This window comes from Oryctolagus cuniculus, chromosome 7 (assembly GCF_051225735.1).
Source record: "Oryctolagus cuniculus isolate XC-2025 breed Fujian yellow rabbit chromosome 7, ASM5122573v1, whole genome shotgun sequence".
Lineage (NCBI taxonomy): Eukaryota > Metazoa > Chordata > Mammalia > Lagomorpha > Leporidae > Oryctolagus > Oryctolagus cuniculus.
Genome location: NC_142873.1, coordinates 21,545,435 through 21,565,251, shown reverse-complemented (window position 1 = coordinate 21,565,251; position 19,817 = coordinate 21,545,435). Strand labels below are relative to the sequence as shown.

Here is a 19,817-nt window from a genome sequence, read left to right as displayed (position 1 = left end):
CAAGTCCTTGGGCCCCTGCATCCACGGGGAGATCTGGAAGAAGCTCCTGGCTCCTGGCTTTGGATCACCATTCAAGGTCATGGGGGGAAGGGGACATTGTTCAAAGTTTCTATGGTGACTCAAATGTGCAGCCAAGGATGAGAACTACTTACCCAGGCCTTCGGGCCACCTCCAACTCTGCCTTTAGTCACTGAATAGCTGTTAAGTCCAATATGTCAGCTTTGTCTCCAAAGTATCTTGAAATCTGCCTCCTCCTTTCTATTTCCAATATCATCCTTTTATTTGAAGTGTCATTAAACCATCTCTTGTTTTTTATTTATTTATTTATTTTTTATTTTTTTGACAGGCAGAGTGGACAGTGAGAGAGAGAGACAGAGAGAAAGGTCTTCCTTTGCAGTTGGTTCACCCTCCAATGGCCACCGCGGCCAGCGCACTGCGGCCGGCGCACCGCGCTGATCTGATGGCAGGAGCCAGGTGCTTATCCTGGTCTCCCATGGGGTGCAGGGCCCAAGCACTTGGGCCATCCTCCACTGCACTCCCGGGCCACAGCAGAGAGCTGGCCTGGAGGAGGGGCAACTGGGACAGAATCCGGTGCCCCAACCGGGACTGTCCCGGTGTGCCAGCGCCGCAAGACAGAGGATTAACCTAGTGAGCCACGGCGCCGGCCTCTTGTTGTTTTCTCTGCTTCTATTCATGGCAGACAGATCTTCCCAATAATATATGGTTCAGATCATGTAAGCCCTTGTTTCAAAATCTTTCCAGTTTCTGTGAGCTCAGTCCAGCAGTCATATCTGCTCATTACAGGGCCCCAGCCTCTTCGCCAGCTCTGCTAATGCCCTTTACTCCCTTTAATGAACTCTTTGTGAAAACCAAAATAAATTGCTTGCCCTTTAAAAAAAAAGATTTATCTATTTTTTGAAAGGCAGAGTTAGAGAGAGAGAGAGAGCTGAAACAGTCGGGGCTGGGCAAGGCGGAAGCCAGGAGCTTCTTCTGGGTCTCCCATGTGGGTGCTTGGGCCATATTCCACTGCTTTCCTAGGGGCATTAGCAGGGAGCTGGGTCAGAAGAGGAGCAGAGGGGACTGGAACTGGTGCCCACATGGATGCCAGCGCTGCAGACTGCGGTTTAACCGGCTGAGCCACAGAGCCGACCCTGTGCCTTTTCTTACGCATGCTCCTAAGTTTCCTGCCTCTGTGCCTTTGCTTAGGAACTTCTGTTCCCTGAAGCACCTTGCTTCACATATCTACTCCCCGTCAAAGGTCAGCTCAAATGCTACCATCTCCTACAGCACTATTAACTTGACATTTCAAGGTAACAGCAAAGTATTCTTCTGGATTCTCTTAGAACTTCTATGTTCTGTCAGAGAACCCAGTGCAGGGAGAATGATTTGCAAACTAATAACTTGTTTTTGGTTTAATAGTCAAAGCTAACTGCTTTACTAGAATATCAGTCCTCAAAATTAAGTATATATAAGGATCACCGGAGAACTTGTTGAAAATGCATATTCCTAAGTCAGAGAATCTCAAAATCTGAGAACTTATCCCAAGCTGCAAATGTTTTGTTGTTGTTGTTGTTGTTGTTGTTGTTGTTTGACAGGCAGAGTGGACAGTGAGAGAGAGAGAGACAGAGAGAAAGGTCTTCCTTTGCCGTTGGTTCACCCTCCAATGGCCGCCGCGGCCGGCACGCTGCGGCCGGCGCACCGCGCTGATCCGATGGCAAGAGCCAGGTACCTCTCCTGGTCTCCCATGGGGTGCAGGGCCCAAGCACTTGGGCCATCCTCCACTGCACTCCCTGGCCACAGCAGAGAGCTGGCCTGGAAGAGGGGCAACCGGGACAGAATCCGGTGCCCCGACCGGGACTAGAACCTGGTGTGCCGGCGCCGCAAGGTGGAGGATTAGCCTAGTGAGCCGCGGCGCCGGCCCACAAATGTTTTTCAAACAGAGCATCTATGGAAAAGCATTGAGGTAGGAAGTTCTTCCTAAATTTTATATCACTTGGATCCATAATTTACTGACTTGTTGGAATTTCTGCTGGCATTTTTTTTTTAAGATTTTATTTTATTTATTTGAAAGTCAGAGGTACAGAGAGAGGGACACACACACACACACACACACACACTCTTCCATCTGCCAGTTCCACTCCCCAGATGGCCACAATAGCCAAGGCTAAGCCAGGCTGAAGCCAGGAGCTAGCAGTTAGGAGCTTCATTTGGGTCGCCCACATAGGCAGCAGGGGCCCAAGCACTTGGACTTTCCTCTGCTGCTTTTCCCAGGTCATTAGCAGGGAGCTGGATCTGAAGTGGAGCAGCTGGGACTTGAACCAGTGTCCATACATCATTGTGGGCAGCAGCTTTACCACAATGCCAGCCCAAGTTCCGTGATTTTCAAACTATGAACCTAACTTATATTGTGGTTGAGAGGGGGGATGAAGTTGGATAAGGAAGATGAACTTTATAGTCAGAAAGCTTCGACTTCCTCCCTTTCTGGGTGTGTGACCATGGGGAAATTGCTTAAACTGAATTTACAATTACTTTGCTGAGGTCCTGAGTTGTGGCACAGGGAGTTAAGATGCCTCCCGCAATGCTGGATTTCCAAATGGGTTCTGGGCTAAGTCCCACTGCTTCACTTCCCATCCAGCTCCCTGCTAATGTGTCCAGGAAAGCAGCAGGGGATGGCCTAAGTGCTTGGCCCCCTGCACTTGCGTGGGAGACCTGGAAGAAGCTCCTGGCTCCTGGCTCCTGCCGCTGAGAAGCCCTGGCTGTCGCAGCCATCTGGGGAGTGGACCAGTGGATGAAGAGTCTCTTTCTGGTCTCTGAGCCTTTATTCAACAAAACGATTTTTATTAGCCAACTTTTTTTTTTTTAAAGATTTATTTACTTATTTGAAGGTCGGAGTTACACAGAGAAAGAAGGAGAAGCAGAGACAGAGACAGAGAGAGGTCTTCCATCCACTGGTTCGCTCCCCAGTTGGCCACAACTGCTGGGGCTGTGCTGATCCGAAGCCAGGAGCCAGGAGCTTCTTCCGGGTCTCCCACGTAGGTGCAGGGTCCCAAGAACCTGGGCCATCTTCCACTGTTTTCCCACACCATAGCAGAGAGCTGGAATTGGAGAGGAACAGCACTGCAGGCGGCGGCTTTACCCGCTACGCCACAGCGCTGGCCCCTAGCCAACTGTTTTAAAATAAGCTAAATTTCAACTTACTTGTAGATTTCCTTGGTTGAATTTTTTTTTGTAAGTCTGTTTTTATCTATTTGAAAGGCAGAGCCACAGTGGGGAGCAGAGAGGAGAGAATCTTCCATTCACCGCTTCACTCATGCCTACAATAGACAGTGCTGGGGCTAGGCTGAGACCAGGAGCCAGAACTCAATCCGGTTCTCCCACATCAGTGGCAGAGGCTCAAAACACTTGAGCCATATCTTGTTGCCTTCCAGGGTTGCATTACCAGGGAGCTGGGTTGGACGCAGACTGGCCAGGTTTCAAACCAGGCACTCTGCAAGGCGAGGTGGGTGTCTCCACTCAGTGACCTGCTGAGTCACAACGCTGGCCCCAGCAACCATATTTTAAATTTATAAAGGTAGCCCTTTGTTACATTTTGCCACTTAAGAGATATGTGTTCTATTTTTATGCTGTGCTGGAAATGAGTAAGAATTGACAAGTACAGAATTTCCCAACTCTCAGCTGTAGTATCTTGAAAATGGCTGAGCGTGAGCAGTTCTTTCACATCAATGCCATGTCCTCAGAGCACGCCTTGTTATTCCCCAATACCGCCTCCAGCCCCATCGTCATGATGATGGGCTGTGTTCTAGCCCAGTGCTCCTCGGTGTGTGGTCTGAAGACTTCTGGGATCCTGGAGACCCCTGCAGAGGGTCTGTGAGGCCCTGCCTTCTCCAACTTCACTTCCATGTGATGCCTGATCCTCTTCGTATAATTCAACCAGAACATCATACCACCATAGATTGAATGCAGATATGAGACTCCAGCTGACTTCTATTAAGCCAGATAGCAAAGAGGCCTACAAAACTACAGACAGGCCACATCTCATTTTTTTGCTTTGGAAATATAATTATTTTTCATAAAGATGTGTTATTTAAATTAATATGATATGGGTTTGTTATTGTCCTGTTAGAAGAAATTAATGCATACATTTTTAAATTGTCTCAATTTTAGTTCCTAGTACAGTAAATGTCAATAAATAAAATCCACCTAAACAAATGTCCCTTGGGTGCTCTTTGTGCTTGTTGGCAGTACAAAGATATGCCCAAACCAGAAAGTTAGAAAACTTCATGCTGACAACTTTCTGCTCTAACAAACATATATCACATTGCAAAGGTTTCTCATATGGGATGGATAGAAGTCACTATTGTAGCAAAATGAAGAATTCTCCTGTGTCTTAAACCTCATCCTACTGTAGTATCAGTATTCAATTTACCTAGGCCAGCTGTTCTTAAACTTGAACCCACATCAGAATTACCTGGAGAGCTTGTTACATTACAGACTGCTGGTCCCCATTCCCAGGGGTTTTCATCCAACAGATTTGAGTGGGAACTGAGAAGTTTTTTTTCCTAACAAGTTCCCAGGTGATCCCACTACTGATCCAGAGTTCATACTTTCACAGCTAATGGTCAGGGTTACGGTTTCTAGGATTTTTTTCCAACCTATTTTGCCACCTCCGTTAAGTAAACTGATTTTTGTATAACACACTGATTGGAAACAAAAAAATTGGCTGAAATTTTAGTAGGTAGGAGACATGATCATTCAGAGATCCTTGACAGTGGGGGTCCCATCAAGGTATGATAATAAAAGGGGGCATTTCTGTCCTCTTAGACACATGGAGGCCATCCAGGTAATCGGCAGACTGACAGGTGAGGGAGCCAAACCAGGTTTATAGCCAGTAAGAATCTTCCATTGGCTGGTTCACACCTCAAATATCTGCCACAGCCAAGGCTGGGTCAAGTCAGAGCCAGGAGCCAGAAACTCCACCTGGGTCTCCCACAAGGGTGGCAGAGACCCAAGCACATCGGCCATCATCTGCTGCCTGCCAGGCACATTAGCAGGAAACTAGATTGGAAGCACAGAATAGCCGGGATTTATACCAGCCTCCAATATAGGATGTCAGCGTCACAAGTGGCAGTTTAACCAACTGTGCCTTAACAATGGCCCTGATCCGTTTTTAAAATACAAAGACAGGGACTGGCGCTTGTAGCACAGAGTTAAGCTGCCATCTGGGTGCTGATATCCCATACTGGCATTGCTTAGAGTCCTAGCTGCTTCACTTCCAATCCAGCTCCCTGCTAATAGCGCCTGGGAAAGCAGCAGAGGATGGCCCAAGAGCCTGGGCCCCTGCACCCATGTGGGAGACCCAGAAGAAGCTCCTGGCTTTGGATTGGCTCAGCTTCAGCCGTTGTGGCCATTGGGGGAGTGAATCAGTGAATGGAAGACCTCTCTCTTTGTCTACCTCTCTCTGTAACTCTACCTTTCAAATAAATAAAATAAATCTTTAAAATAAATACAAAAATATAGTATACTTCATTGAATAGTGTTCCCCAAAACTCATGTCTTTCCCAGAGCCCCTAACTATGACCTTACTTGCAAACAGGATCACTGAAGATGTAATTAGTTAAGTTAAGATGAAGTCATGCTGGAATAAGCTGGCTCTTGATGTAGAATGATTGTGTCCTTAAAAGGAAGGGAACAGAGGCCAGTGTTGTGGTGCAGTGGGTAAGGCAGTGCCGGCCTCCCATAAGGGCGCCGGTTCGAGTCCCATCTGCTCTACTTCCAATCCAGCTCTCTGCTAATGTGCTTGGGAAAACAGTGGAGGATGGGAGTCCCAGAAGAAGCCCCTGGCTCCTGGCTTCAGCCTGGCCCAGCCCTGGCCGTTGTGGCCATCTGGGAAGTGAACCAGTGGCATGCATAGAGGAGAATGTTAGGTGAAGAAAGAGAGGGAGGACAACCATGTGATGAGACATGGAAGCTGGAATTGTGCAGGTGCACAAGGTTTGCCAGCAACCTCCGGAAGGTGGGAGAACGTCACGGAACAGCTTCTCTCAGTTCCCTGCTGACAGCTTGACTTAGGGCTTCCGGTCTCTTGAAGTGTGAGAAAGGAGGGCCGACTGTTTCAAGTCACCTGCTTTGTGCTAATTTGTTGTGGCAGCCCTCAGACATGAACATACATGAACCAGGGAGGCAATTAAAGGAGACTTACATTTCAGACACCTCTGTGCATGACCCCAGTGTCTGGATCACATCTGCTTCCACCTGCGGCTACTGCTACTACAACCGACCGGGCCTGCAAGGGTCTTCACCACTTCATGTCCTCCCCAGGTATCTCTGCCCTTGGGCTTCCTGGCAAGGCTGCCACCACGTGACCCCGCTCAGCGCCAGTGCACGCACAGCCCCAAGGGTGGGGCAGTGACTGTAGGATAGACCTTTGAACAGCAGTTTACTAGAGCACTTTTTATTCCATAGAAAAATGGTCCTGCTATGTAGATGATGTAGTTTTTCAGAGCCCCCTCTGTGAGATTGAATGACTCGTGGCGTTAGGCGGTGGTCAGTGGGTTAATACCCCTCTGTCGTGGCTCCTTCCTTCCCTGTCTCCTTGCCCCTGCCCCTGGTCCCACTTTCCAGGATTTCACTCCCTACTCAGGCAGAAGAACAGAAGCTTTCCCTCATGCTCCACTTTCTGGGGAACCTGGGTAAGGCAGGCCTTCCCCAGGTAGCCCGGTTGATATTCAAGGCAACAACAATAATAATTACAATGGAAATGTAGACATGGCATGAAAATTTAAATATTTAAGAAAGGCATTTTTAAAAAGACAGCCATAGCTTCTTGTTCATCCTTTCAAAAAAATCCATAAATGCTTGTATTTACTCCCATAAATTGTATCATACTATACTTCCTTCTTTTCAGTTTGTCCATCTGCCTATCAAACACATGAAAATATATAAGTAAAACTTTCAAAAATGTATCTTGCAGATCTTCCTGTGTCAGCCCATGCAGAATGACCCCTTTTTAATTTGCATGTATGTGTTCAAACGTATGCTCTGCCATATTGCATTTAATGAGCCCTCCTCCCACCATTAACACACAGTTGAGCTCTTTCCAATATTCTGCCACCTCAGACAACACTGCAGTGAACATCCTTGCAAGTCTATCTTGGTACGCATTTGCAAATACATAACAGTGTAAACTCACCACAGTGGAATTCTGGGTCAAAGCCTATAGCTCTTCCTGTTGGCCAAGCCCACCCGGGAGCTGGGGGGCAGGTGAGCTGTCCCGTGCAGTCTGGACCAGTCATCCTTTTGAGGCCCTGAGAAATAGAGAAGGGAGAACATGGACTTCCAAAGGCAAAGAGAAAACATCCAATGGAGTCAGGAATATGTTTGCTTGCAAGCAACAGAAAAGCCAGGACACTAAGCCTTTAACGTGTGGAGGTCTCTTTTTCTTGTGGAATGAAGATTGTGGAGATGATTCAGGTCGGTGCAGTTTGAGCAGAGCATCACCAAGTTCCCATTGCTCATGCCTCTTCACTCTGCCATTCTTAGCACTGGGCTTTGATCACTAAGACTGCAATCTGGCTGCTGGACCTTGAGATAGGGTGTCATTGTTCAAGGCAGACGAAGGATACGCAGGGCAAAGGCTGCATGTGCAACCATCCATCTCCCTCTTCAAACAGACATTTGTTGAGCCCATCTTCATGCAACATAGCTCAGAAATGTCCTTTCCACCTTCAAATTTGGAAAGATAAATTACTCTCCACCTTCTTCTAGATAGATGCCTCTCTAAAAAATGTATCTCCCTGGCTGGGAATCTCATTCTGTAAAACATCACTCCATTTTCTAGAAACAAGCATCTCTCTATTCTACAGTTGGAGGGTTCTTCTGAGGCTCAGATTCTTCTCGGAAAGTCATGGGCAGCAGGATATTGGCCCAGCCGCGGGAGCGCTCACTTCGTTTGCAAGGTGTTCGGTGATATAGTCCAATAACCTGAGCATACTGGTTTGCTCAGGTGCTCTGGTAATTGACTCTTCCAAATGAACCATAGTAACACCACCTGCACGATCTTCACTCTGATATTCATTGCTTAAATGTTACCGGATGCAGCTGTGACTTCTGTGACCTCCACAGGTAGAAACAGTGGACTCCGCAGCAGCTGAGAATCTAGTTGTCTTTGTTCGGATGTGAGGCAGTTATAATTGAGGGGCTGACATCGTGGCACAGTAGATTAAGCCTCCTCCTGCAACCCAGCTGCTCACTCCCAACCCAGTGCCCTGCTAATGCATCTGGGAAAGAAAAGGAAGGTGGTACAAGTGCTTGGTCCCTGCCACCTATGTGGGAGACCCAGGGGGAGTTTCAGGCTATTGGCTTTAGCCTGGCCCAGCCTTGGCTGTTGCAGCCATTTGGGGAGTGAGCCACTGGATAGAAGATGTATCTGTCACTCTCTCTCTGTAATACTGCCTTTCAAATAAATAAATCCTTTTTTTAAGATTTATTTTATTTATTTGAAAGGTGGAGTTACAGAGGGAGAAGCAGAGATAGAGACAGAGAGAGAGAGAGAGAGGGATGGAGGGAGAGAATGAGAGAGGTCTTCCATCCACTGGTTCACTTCCCAAATGGACACAGTGGCTGGTGTGGGCCAGGCTGAAGCCAGGAGCCAGGAGCTTCTTTTGGATCTTCCACATGGGTGCAGGGGCTCAAGGACTTGGACCGACCTCTGCTGCTTTCACAGGTGAATTATCAGGGAGCTGGATCAGATGTGGAGCAGTAGGGACTCAAACCAGCACCCATATGGGATGCCAGTGATGCAGGTGGTGGCTTAACCCACCATGCTATAGCACTGGCCCCAATAAATTCCTTTTTAAAAAAAATCCAGTATTGGGCCGGCGCCGTGGCTCAATAGGCTAATCCTCCACCTTGCGGCGCCGGCACACCGGGTTCTAGTCCCGGTCAGGGCGCCGGATTCTGTCCCGGTTGCCCCTCTTCCAGGCCAGCTCTCTGCTATGGCCAGGGAGTGCAGTGGAGGATGGCCCAGGTGCTTGGGCCCTGCACCCCATGGGAGACCAGGAAAAGCACCTGGATCCTGGCTCCTGCCATTGGATCAGCGCGGTGCGCCGGCTGCAGCGGCGGCCATTGGAGGGTGAACCAACGGCAAAAGGAAGACCTTTCTCTCTCTGTCTCTCTCTCTCACTGTCCACTCTGCCTGTCAAAAAAAAAAAAAAAAAAAAAAATCCAGTATTGGTGTGAGAAAGCATTGTGGGAAGAGTGAAGGTCAAGAACTCCTTGGAATTGGACTCAAGGAGAGGGCAGGGAGGTTCTTACAGTGTGGTCAAGTCAGTCAATTTAAATGTTTTCTGAGAGACTTTGCCTTACTGTCATTGGCTAGAACCTTTGCATAGTAACAAAGCCAACACAGCTGCAAGGGAATGCGAGCTGGTGAGGATTTCTGTTTTCCCTCATCTACCACAGAGAAAGGCAGAAGGGGTGATTATGATGTTGGGGGAATCAACCCGCACTGTTGTTGCAATTAAAAAATGAAGTAAAGAGTGGGCATTTACTCTGGTAGTTAAGACACCCATGTCCCATATTGGAGTGCCTCTGGCCCCTGATTCCAGCTTCCTGCTAACGCGGATGCAGGAAGGGAGTGGGTGATGATGGCTCAAGCAGTTGGGTCCCTGCCAAACACCTGGGAGATTGGATTAAGTTCTCAGCTCCCAGCTTCTCCTGGCTCAACTTTTAGTCATTGAGGGTATTTTGGGAGTGAATCAGCAAATAGGAGCTCTGACTGTCCAGTTCTCTCTGTCTCTGCCTCTCAAATAACCAACAACAAAGCAAAAAAAAAAAAAAAAAAAAAAAAAAAAGGCACCAAAAACAAGGCAAAGAACAGGCATCTAGCTAACGGCTAAGTCACCAAAGCCCCATATTCAGGTACCTGCGCTGATATTCAGTTCCAGCTCCTGACTCCAGCTTCCTGCTAATGCAGACCCTGAGAGGCAGCAGTGATTGCTTAAGTAGTTGAGCCCCTGCCACCACGAGGGAGACCTGGATTGAGTTCCTGCCTCCTGTTTTCAACCTAGCCTAGCTCTGTTGAAAGCATTTGAAGATGAACCAGCAAACAGGAGCATGCTTGCATGCTCTCTCTCTCTCTTCCCTCTACTCTAAAAAACAAAACAAAACAAACAAAAAACCACAAGTGAAATGTGCATTTCTCAATGAAAGCCTCTTCCACTATTTTCTCCACCTAAAAATCATCACTAATAACATTCTCTTGTGATTCTTTCTAGGAAAATACACACACACGCACACATACATACAGAGCTTCAAGGTGTATATTATCAGGGAGGGGGGAGCAGAGTTGTGACATAACAGGTTAACCTGCCATCTGCTGCTGGTATCCCATATAGATGCCAGTTTGAGTCCTGGCTGCTCCACTTCCATCCAGCTCCCTGCTAATGTGCTTGGGAAAGCAGCAGAGGATGGCCCAAGTCCCACCCTGGGGAGACCAGGAAGAAGCTCCTGGCTCCTGGTTTCAGCCTGGCCTAGCCTAAGCCATTGCAACCATTTAGGGAGTGAACCAGCTGATGGAAGATCTCTTTCTGTCTCTCCTTTGTAACTTTGCCTTTCAAATAAATAAATAAATCTCAAAAAAAAAAAAAAAGAAGAAGAAGAAAAAAGATCTGAAGAATGAATATAAGTGAAGTGAACAAAAAAAAGTTTATTCAAGAGAGAGGAACAGTAAGCGTAGAGGCCATGGAGGAAGGAAACATGGTAAGACATAGGGTCCCGTGGAAAGGTGCTATGGAAGGCCGGAGTAGGAGAAAAAGAAACAACGTGGTATGAGAAGAAGGAAAGATAAACAAGTGTCAGCCTAGTGATGAACACTCTCAGACACCCGGGACACCCACTGTGCACCTGCTCTGTGAGTGACCAACACGGAAGTTCTCTCACTCCTTGGCGTCCATTTGAGTTCCGCCAAGGGGAAGCTCTAACAGGAGCTTGGAGGGCAAGAGGAGTGCCAGGTCACCAGGGGTCAGCCACATCCCTCTGCCCCGTCCTCACAGGCAGCCCACTCCAGCCACAAGACGAGTCCCAGAGAGGGCCTCTAACTGCTCCATGAGGCCTAGGGAGAGAAACTGTGACCGCCTGGGTATTATACCATCCCAAGTCGGTTTCCTTTAAATCCCGACGACACATAAGTAGGATATTCATTAAACTCAGCTCAAATTGTTGTGTGTGTACACCATGTTTTTCCCACCAGGAAACTGGTGGACTCACAGTCCGTGTTAAATTAATTTTTATCCTGAACACCATGGGGAACCATTGAACTATTGAAAGCAGAGAGGAAGTGGTGAGATTTATATTTAGGAAAGATTCTAGCTATAGTGCAGATAAAATTGGAAGAAGACAAAAATTGTTTATTTATTTATTTATTTATTTGATAGGTAGAGTTATTGACAGTGAGAGAGAGAGAGAGAAAGAGAGAGAAAGGTCTTCCTTCCATTGGTTCACTCCCCAAATGGCCGCTATGGCTGGCGCTGGGCTGATCTGAAGCCAGGAGCCAGGTGTTTCCTCCTGGTCTCCCATGGGGTGCAGGGCCCAAACACTTGGGCCATCCTCCACTGCCCTCCCGGGCCACAGCAGAGAGCTGGACTGGAAGAGGGGCAACTGGGACTAGAACATGGGATGCCGGAGGAGCAATCAGGCCCACATGGGATGGCAGCGCCACAGGCAGAGGATTAACTAAGTGAGCCATGGTGCCGGCCCTGTTTATTATCTTTAAAAAAAAAAAAAAATCCTTAAAACTTTATAACGGATTGGAGGTGGGACTTCAGAAGACATGAAGAGTTTCCTATGCAATAGCCAATCCGCCTTTTGTGCTACTCTAAACTTCACAGTTTCAGGTTTCCATTCTCTCCTTCTGGTTCTGTGTGTCACTATATTCTGGCCCATTCTCCTCCCCTAAAGTTTAATCCCAATTAACCTAAGCCATTCATGAAAATTACATTCTAATCATCAGTGATAGGATTAAGAAAAGGCAGGGGATTCACTTCTATGAAACATGAGGGATGAGTTGGCTGAGGGCACTTCCAGGAAAAATTTCTCATTTCTTAAGAGAGGCACAAAGATGTGATCCTCTCTTCCCTTCCTTTGGATCTTAGCACATGAGGCTGGATTCCTGCAGGGCACTAGGCAAGCCATCAACAGTGGCCCAGAAGAGTGACATACCAGGTTAAGCTGGCATCCTGTATGAGCATTGGTTCAAGTCCTGGCTGCTCCACTTCCAAACCGGCTCCCTACTTATGTTCCTGGGAAACCAGCAGAGGATGGTCCCTGTGGGAGACCTAGATGAAGCTCCTGGCTTCAATGTGGCCCAGCCCTAGCCATTGCAGTCATTTAGGGAGTGAATCAGTGGATGAAAGATCTCTCTCTCTCTCTCTCTCAGTCTGTAACTCTTTCAAACAAATAAAATAAATCTTTTAAAAAGAAGGAGGAGGAGGAGAAGGACTGACAATTTCCAGGTCCTTGGGGAGCATAGTTGAATCATTGATTTAATCAATCCTGGAGTCTCTCTGGTTTGGGACTTCTCATTATGAGATTCTAAATCTCATTACTGTTTCAGCCCTTTTGAGTTGAGTCATCTGTTACTTGTCTGTTAAACAGGGAGCTGATTTTTAAGAATCTCAGAAGAGAGAAATCTGAGATTGAAAACGAAATTTTCTAGTCTTTTGAATACAGATGTATAAAGGGTCTTCAAAAAGTTCTTGGAAAATGTAATATTATGAAAAAATGCATGTGTGGATCTCAACATTTTTAAATCTCAAAATAAATGTATCTTTTAATTCTATTTTCCATGAACTTTTTGAATTACCTTCATGTATCAACAGGAGGAAAAAAAGTAAACCAGTAGAAAATAGGCAAAAGAAATATGTGGGAACGTCTGAGTCAACAAATATTTACTGAATGCCTACTCTGCTGGGCACTTGTCTAAGCTCTGGGGATAAAGCAGTGAACAAAATAATCCAAAGATGGAACTTCATTTTAGCACTAGTGTAGCAAAAGAAGAAACAAATGGCAAATACCAAGAACATGCTCAACCTCAACCATTTTTTTAAATCAACTTGCCTGCATACTTGTGTTCCTCTTTCTGAATTAAACTGTATAATTTTGTGTTTCTTTTTTTTAAGGTTTATTTATTTGAAATAGAGTTACAGAGAGAGATAGAGACAGAGAGAGAAAGGTCTTCCATCCGCTGATTCACTCCCCAGATGGCCGCAATGGCCGGAGCTGGGCTGATCTAAAGCCAGGAGCCAGGAGTTTCTTCTGGGTCTCCCACATGGGTGCAAGGGCCCAAGCACTTGGGCCATCTTCTACTGCTTTCCACAGCAGAGAGATGGATTGGAAGAGGAGCAGCCGGGACTAGAACTGGCACCCATATGGGATGCTGGCGCTTCAGCAGGTTGACACAGCGTTAACCTGCTGTGCCACCGTGCCGGCCCCTGAGTCTAAGATTTTAAGAGAGAACTTTGCAAAACAAAACAAAAAATAAAGAGAAGTTTGCAGTGCCAATATTATAAATAAATTTCCATGTCATATTATACTCACTGATTTTGTTCTTGGTTTTCAATTTATCTACTTGAGAAGCAGAGAAAGAGATAGTGTGAAAGAGAGAGGCTCCAATCCATTGGGTCACTCCCCAAATGCCACCATGGCCAGGGATGGATCAATTGAACCCGAGTGCTCTGATGAGGGAAACAAGTGTCATTACTGCCAGCCTAAATGCCCATTTCTCTTCTTGTTTTCATGCTGTTAAATCATATTGTTGCATTTTATCTGTAAGCTAGAGCAGTAAAACTATGTCACTATATTACTGTCTCACCAATAATATTAAGTTAACATTTATTTAGTCCTTTCTTTTAAAGCACAGTTTTTTTTTAAAGAAATTTTTAAAAAGATCTATTTATTTAAGGCAGAGGTAGAGAGAGAGAGAGAGAGGCAGAGTGAGATCTTCCATCTGTTGGTTCATACTTTAAATGCCTGCAATAGCTGGAGCTGGGCCCATCCAAAGCCAGGAGCCAGGAGCTTCTTCTGGGTCTCCGACGCGAATTCAGGGGCCCAAGCACTTGGGCCATCTTCTGTTGCTTTCCCAGGTGCATCAGCAGGGAACTGGATTGGAAGTGGAGCAGCCAGGCCATCAACTGGCACTCTGATATGTCATTGTTGCAAGTGGCAGCATAACCCGTTGAACCACAAAGCCAGTCCCTCGAGGATTGTTTTAGCATTTACTTAACTTCAGCTGAAACAAGTTACGATTTGACTTATTTCATTCCCATGACCACCAGTGAAGCACAAGCCCGTGTAGTTATTATATGTATCAGGCAGACACAGAAGCCAAGGCTCGAAGTAGTTGTGTGCTTTGTCCAGCGATGGTGGACCTCCTTCAACTCCAGCAGTTTCGGAACCCACATGCTGCCCTTCGGTGGTGCGCCCGTGCCTCTTCTCAGGTGGAGCTAAGTGCTCAAGTCGGTTACTCTGAAGACCAAAAGGCTCCAAAGACACCAGGCAGAAGCTTGGGCTCAGTCTCCTGCCCTCGCCTCAACAGAGGGCCAGCTACATTCATGAGAAAGGTTTTAATCTATTGTGCTAAACACTCTGTTGAAAACCCTCTCCCATCCAGGTGGGACCCTTTGCCAGGTCTGCTGGGAAAAGCCGTGGGTGTTGGGAAGTGCGCCCTCTCCCTCCCTAGTCCTTCCTTCCCTCCCTCCCAGACTGAGGCTGTGCTACTGCCTACGCACTGTTTCTAGCATCTGTAAGTGTGTGTCAAGGCTCAGATGTCTGTCCATCCTTTTCCTAATAGAAAGGAATTGTGGGAATAACAACCCTTCAAGAGTAGAGCACTTTATATATCACAAAGCATGTTTTGTATTCAAACATCAGCTCTTTGGCGTCTCTCGACGGCTCTCTGATCTAGTCAGGAATTCTTAGTCCAGTTTGCAAACAGAAGGGACTGGAGTTCAGAGGTTATTGCCTAACTTGTCCAAGATCACCTTCCTGGCAAACATAATTCAGTGATCAAATCAATCTGTGGGTCCTCTACTCCAGGTTCTAAGTCTTCTAAAAAGTCTCTTTGGCTTTCTTTCCAAGTATGTTTTTCCTATATTCCTTTGAACACGACAGGAAGGGAACTAGATAACAGATTAATGGTAAAAAGAATGACGTTTCCGAAAGCTTTTGCCTTGCCCCCTGCTCCCAGCGGCTATCATTTCATCATTAGTTAAAGGCTGTGGGCAAAGGTCCCTGGCTTGTCATCTGGTCATCTGTTGCTGCTGCTATTGTTTAACATGCATTTGAGTGTTTGTAATGGGGTTGGCACTCTTGGCTTCTGTCTCATTGCAGTGTTTTGTCGCAGTCTGGGTGAACCCACAGTCTCGGCCGATCCCACAATTATTTACCACGGGCTTGTAAGGAGTTCTTTATAATGACACAAAATTTTGGGTCTGAAGTTTAGGGACATCACAGTATTTCCAAAGAAATTATGAACTCCCACGAGGGCCACCCCTACAGGAAGACCTAGAGGGCACTGCCAGATTTCCCATACCGATGCTCTTGCTCGGTGGTCCCTGCACCCTCTCCACGGCAGGGGAGAGATCACCAAGGTGCCAGGCTCCTTCTCTCACACTGAAATCACTTTCAAGAGGTCTCTGGGGCTGCAAAAAGGTAATTAAGAATTTTTTGGAGAAGAAGAAATCTCCAACTTCTCTCTTCCTCTGGGCGACTGCTATAATATAAAAATAAGAGATGATAATAGCTTAAAATGTTTACAAGTGTTACGATTGGAGATTACTCTTCTATTTTTCATAGTTTTAATTTTATTGACATGACTGATTGCTCTTCTGTGCACTTAATTAAAACTGGTTGTGACGACTCTCCGTTTGTTTACGTATGTCGCTTCAGTCTTCTAGGAAAGTAGTGAGACAACTGTGGAAGAGCGGCAGCATGGATGCCCCAGTCTGCGACCTCATGACCAGTGTTTGAGGCAGGCCAAAGCATGCAACTGCGGCAGAACCGCCCCGGCGCAGCAGGGAGAAGGGGAACAGGACCACCAGCTGGCCCTAGCATGCAACATGCCCTCGTTTCAGTAAGGAAGGGCTATACACCCTACACACCCTAAGGTAAAATAAAGCAAGAGTATCAACAGGCCATTTATTTTGTCTCCTTGAAGCTTGCCTTCAGCTGAAAGCAAGCATGCTGGGACAACCTTTAGTTTGGGAAATGTCAGCCACCTGCGCTCAGGGCTGGGCCTCTACTTCCAGAAGAAACATGATGGAAGGAGGGTGAGGTTGCCAGCTCGGTTCAGGCTGCTCGTTGCTTAAAACCCATGGCGGGGAGGGAGGGACGGACGGACGGACGGCACCGTGGCGCACTTGGTTAATCCTCTGCCGGCATCCCATATGGGGCGCTGGTTCTAGTTCCGGCTATTCTTCTTCCCATCCAGCTCTCTGCTGTGGCCTGGGAAAGCAGTAGAGGATGGCCCGGATGTTTGGGCCCCTGCCCCTGCGTGGGAGACCAGGAAGAAGTACCTGGCTCCTGGCTTCGGATTGGTGCAGCTCCAGCTGTTGCAGCCATTTGGAGAAGGAAGACCTTTCTCTCTCTCTCTCTCACTGTCTGTAACTCTATCTGTCAAATAAAACTAACTAACTAAATAAATAAGAATCTAAAAAAGAAAAACCACATTGTGGGGCCTAGTTTTATTAAAGAGTCAAACCCTGCCTGAAATGCTACATAGGTTCCTAAGTTTCATCCAAGACAAAATAAATGAGATTTTGTTTTCCTTCTTAAAATGAAAGGAAGGAAGAGGTAAACATGACATTTTCTGTTTACAAAAGGTAATGCCTGCCGGGACCAGTGCTGTGGGCTAGCGGGTAAAGCCACTGCCTGTGGTGCTGGCATCTCATATGCACGCCAGTTCAAGTCCCGGCTGCTCCACTTCTGATGCAGCTCTCTGCTATGGCCTGGGAAAGCATGGAAGATGGCCATGGATGGAAGATGGCCCTTGGACCCCTGCACCCAAGTGGCAGATCCAGAGGAAGCTCCTGGCTTCGGATTGGTGTAGCTCCGGCCATGGCAGCAATTTGGGGAGTGAACCAGTGGATGGAAGATCTCTCTCTCTCTCTCTCTGCCTCTCTGTAACTCTGCCTTTCAAATAAATAAATAAGTCTTTTTAAAAAAGTAATGCCCTCATACAATCTAATCAATCATGCAGGGTGGCCAGCGGCTGTAACCCTTTTATTTCTTCAGAATGTGGAGCTTACTTTTCTCAGATACATATTTTTCACTATATCTATTTAGTTTTTAGAAATTTGATGGATAATGCTGTCAAAGTGTTTTCCCAAGTTCTAGGTTATAAACCACAACTCTGTAAGGGGAATATAGAGAAGAAACAAGGAGGTTAGAGACATCATATTTTTCCTTGATACCTCAAAAATGCTAAATTTTTATGCAGTAATCGTGTCTTGCTTTTGTAATTGAGATTTTTTTAAATTAAAAAGAATTTCTCCATTGTTCAAAAGGATTTCTTGGGGCCAGCATTGTGCTGTAGCAAGTTAAGTCTCCATCTGTAATGCTGGCATACCATATGGGCACCAGTTAAAGACCCAGTTGCTCCACTTTCGATCCAGCTCTCTGCTATGGCCTGGGAAAGCAGTAGAAGATGACCCAAGTCCTTGGGCCCCTGCACCCATGTAGGAGACCTGGAAGAAGCTCCTGGCTCCTGGCTTCAGGTTGGCCAAACCCTGGCCATTGTGGCCATTTGGGGAGTGAACCAGTGAATAGAAGATTTCTCTGTGTGTGTCTCCTCCTCTCTCTGTAACTTGACTTTCAAATAAAAATTTAAAAAATAATCTTTTTAAAAAAGATTTATGTATTTATTTGAAAAGCAAAGTTAGAGAGAGGCAGAGGGGGAGAGAGAGAGAGAGAGAGAGAGGTCTTCCATCCATTGGTTTGCTCCCCAAATGGCCACCATGGGCAGGGCTTGGCCAAGATGAAGTCTTGAGCCAGGAACTTCTTCCAGGTCTCCTACATGGGTGCAGGGGCCCAAGGACTTGGGCCATTTTCTACTGCTTTCCTAGGCCCTAGCAGAGAGCTGGATTGGAAGTGGAGCAGCCGGGACTGAAACCGCTGCCCATATGGGATGAAAGCAATGCAGGCAATGGCTTTACCCACTATGCCACAGCGCTGGCCCCCTAAAAAACAAAAAAATCTTAAAAATACAAAATAAAAACAGTTTCTCCATTTTTAAAAAATATTTATTTATTTGAAAGACAGAGTTACAGAGAGAGGTAGAGACAGAAAAAGAGGTCTTCCACCCGCTGGTTCACTACCCAGATGGCCGCAACGGCCAAAGCTGCGCCAATCCGAAGCCACGAGCCAGGAGCCTCCTCCAGGTCTCCCACGTAGGTGCAAGGGCCCAAGGACTAGGGCCATCTTCTACTGCTTTCCCAGGCCATAGCAGAGAGCTGGATGGGAAGAAGAGTAGCCGGAACTAGAACCAGCGCCCATATGGGATGCCGGCGCTTCAGGCCAGGGCGTTAACCTGCTGAGCCACAGCACTGGCCCCTCCATTGTTTAATAGCTGGAAAAAATAATCAACTTTAAAGTGTTGGTTATTATACCATGTTGTTAGAGTAGAGACTTTTTGTTTTTAAATTGTTTACTTATTTGAAAGGCAGAGTTACAGAGAGAAGAGAGAAAGACAGGCAGAGAGAGATTGCCCATCTGCTGGTTCACTTCCCAAATGGCCACAATGGCCCAGGCTGGAACTCCATCTGGGTCTCCCACAGGGGTGCAAGGATTGCCTGGACTCATCTGGTCAGTGTCCAGTAGGCAGAAGAGGCCTTGGGAGGTACAAGAAAGACCCAGCCAATGAACAAAAACACAGGTGTGCATGCATGGGGCGCCAGGGCTTAGCTGCAAGCATTAAGCCTGAAGAGCCTGCTGTGCATGTCAGGATGGCTCTGGGGCATTAAACCTCCAGGATGCGGACAAGCTGAGGCTCGTGGGCAGATATCCACAGGGGTGAGATGTAAGGAGAGACTGGGCCGCTATTCTGAGCATGGCTACAACAGTCTCCCTAAGACACTTCAATACAACCAGAGTTTACAAGGCAGAGAACTGGGGAGGAAAGAGCTATATAGATCAAGGCCTCCGCAGTGCTGCAGAGAGGCCCATCAGCAGACCAAAGCTTACCCATAAGACAGTTACCCAAGGCCGAGAGACAACTACCTGCAAGGCGCAGGCTGAAGAATTCAGACTCTCACTGGACTCAGAACAGTTGGTATTTCCACCAGGTGGTGAGAAAGACAGCATAACATAGGTGGCAATAGGTAGAATCCCAGAAATGGGTTGCCTCAAGAGTGGAGAAAAACCGGTGTGAGACTAAAGCTTGCTCTCATCCTATCTGACAAGCTTCCAAAGGCCCAAAATGTTCCCAAGTAACCCAGTGTGTCCAGAGGAGAGCTTAATAATGTTTTTTTAAATGTAGGAATATGCAGCAGCAAGAAGGTAAAACTCATGATGTCTCGCATCTCATAAAGTATTACCAGGCATGCACAGACAGGAAAAAATGGCCACTAGTGAGGAAAGATTGCCAATTATAATAACACAAATTTAGTAGATATGCATATTAAGTAGAAATCAAAATACAGTTTTACATGTTCAAGATAATAAAGTAAAACTAAAGCATGTTACTGGTAGACATCAGAAATGAAAAAAAGGAAAAAGATTAAAATACAACATAAAGAAACAAATCTACAGTGTTTGAGATGAATAGG

The 19,817-nt window shown here is 46.7% G+C and overlaps 2 long non-coding RNA genes across 3 annotated transcripts in view; one reads left to right on the top strand and one right to left on the bottom strand.

Moving 5' to 3' along the window:
• Window positions 1-7,169: 7,169 nt before the first annotated feature.
• Window positions 7,170-19,817, bottom strand: part of LOC149125360 (uncharacterized) — a 32,355-nt gene continuing 19,707 nt past the window's right edge. The window contains exon 3 of the long non-coding RNA XR_016210374.1: window positions 7,170-7,304. This is a non-coding gene — a long non-coding RNA (uncharacterized LOC149125360). The remainder of the gene's footprint in view (window positions 7,305-19,817) is intronic.
• On the top strand, window positions 14,075-16,747 carry LOC149125361 (uncharacterized). Of its 2 annotated transcripts, none has more exons than XR_016211382.1 (3): window positions 14,075-14,797; window positions 15,943-16,160; window positions 16,484-16,747. It is a non-coding gene; the product is annotated as an uncharacterized LOC149125361 (long non-coding RNA). The 2 variants fall into 2 exon arrangements; XR_016211383.1 differs by lacking the exon at window positions 14,075-14,797 and adding an exon at window positions 15,299-15,705.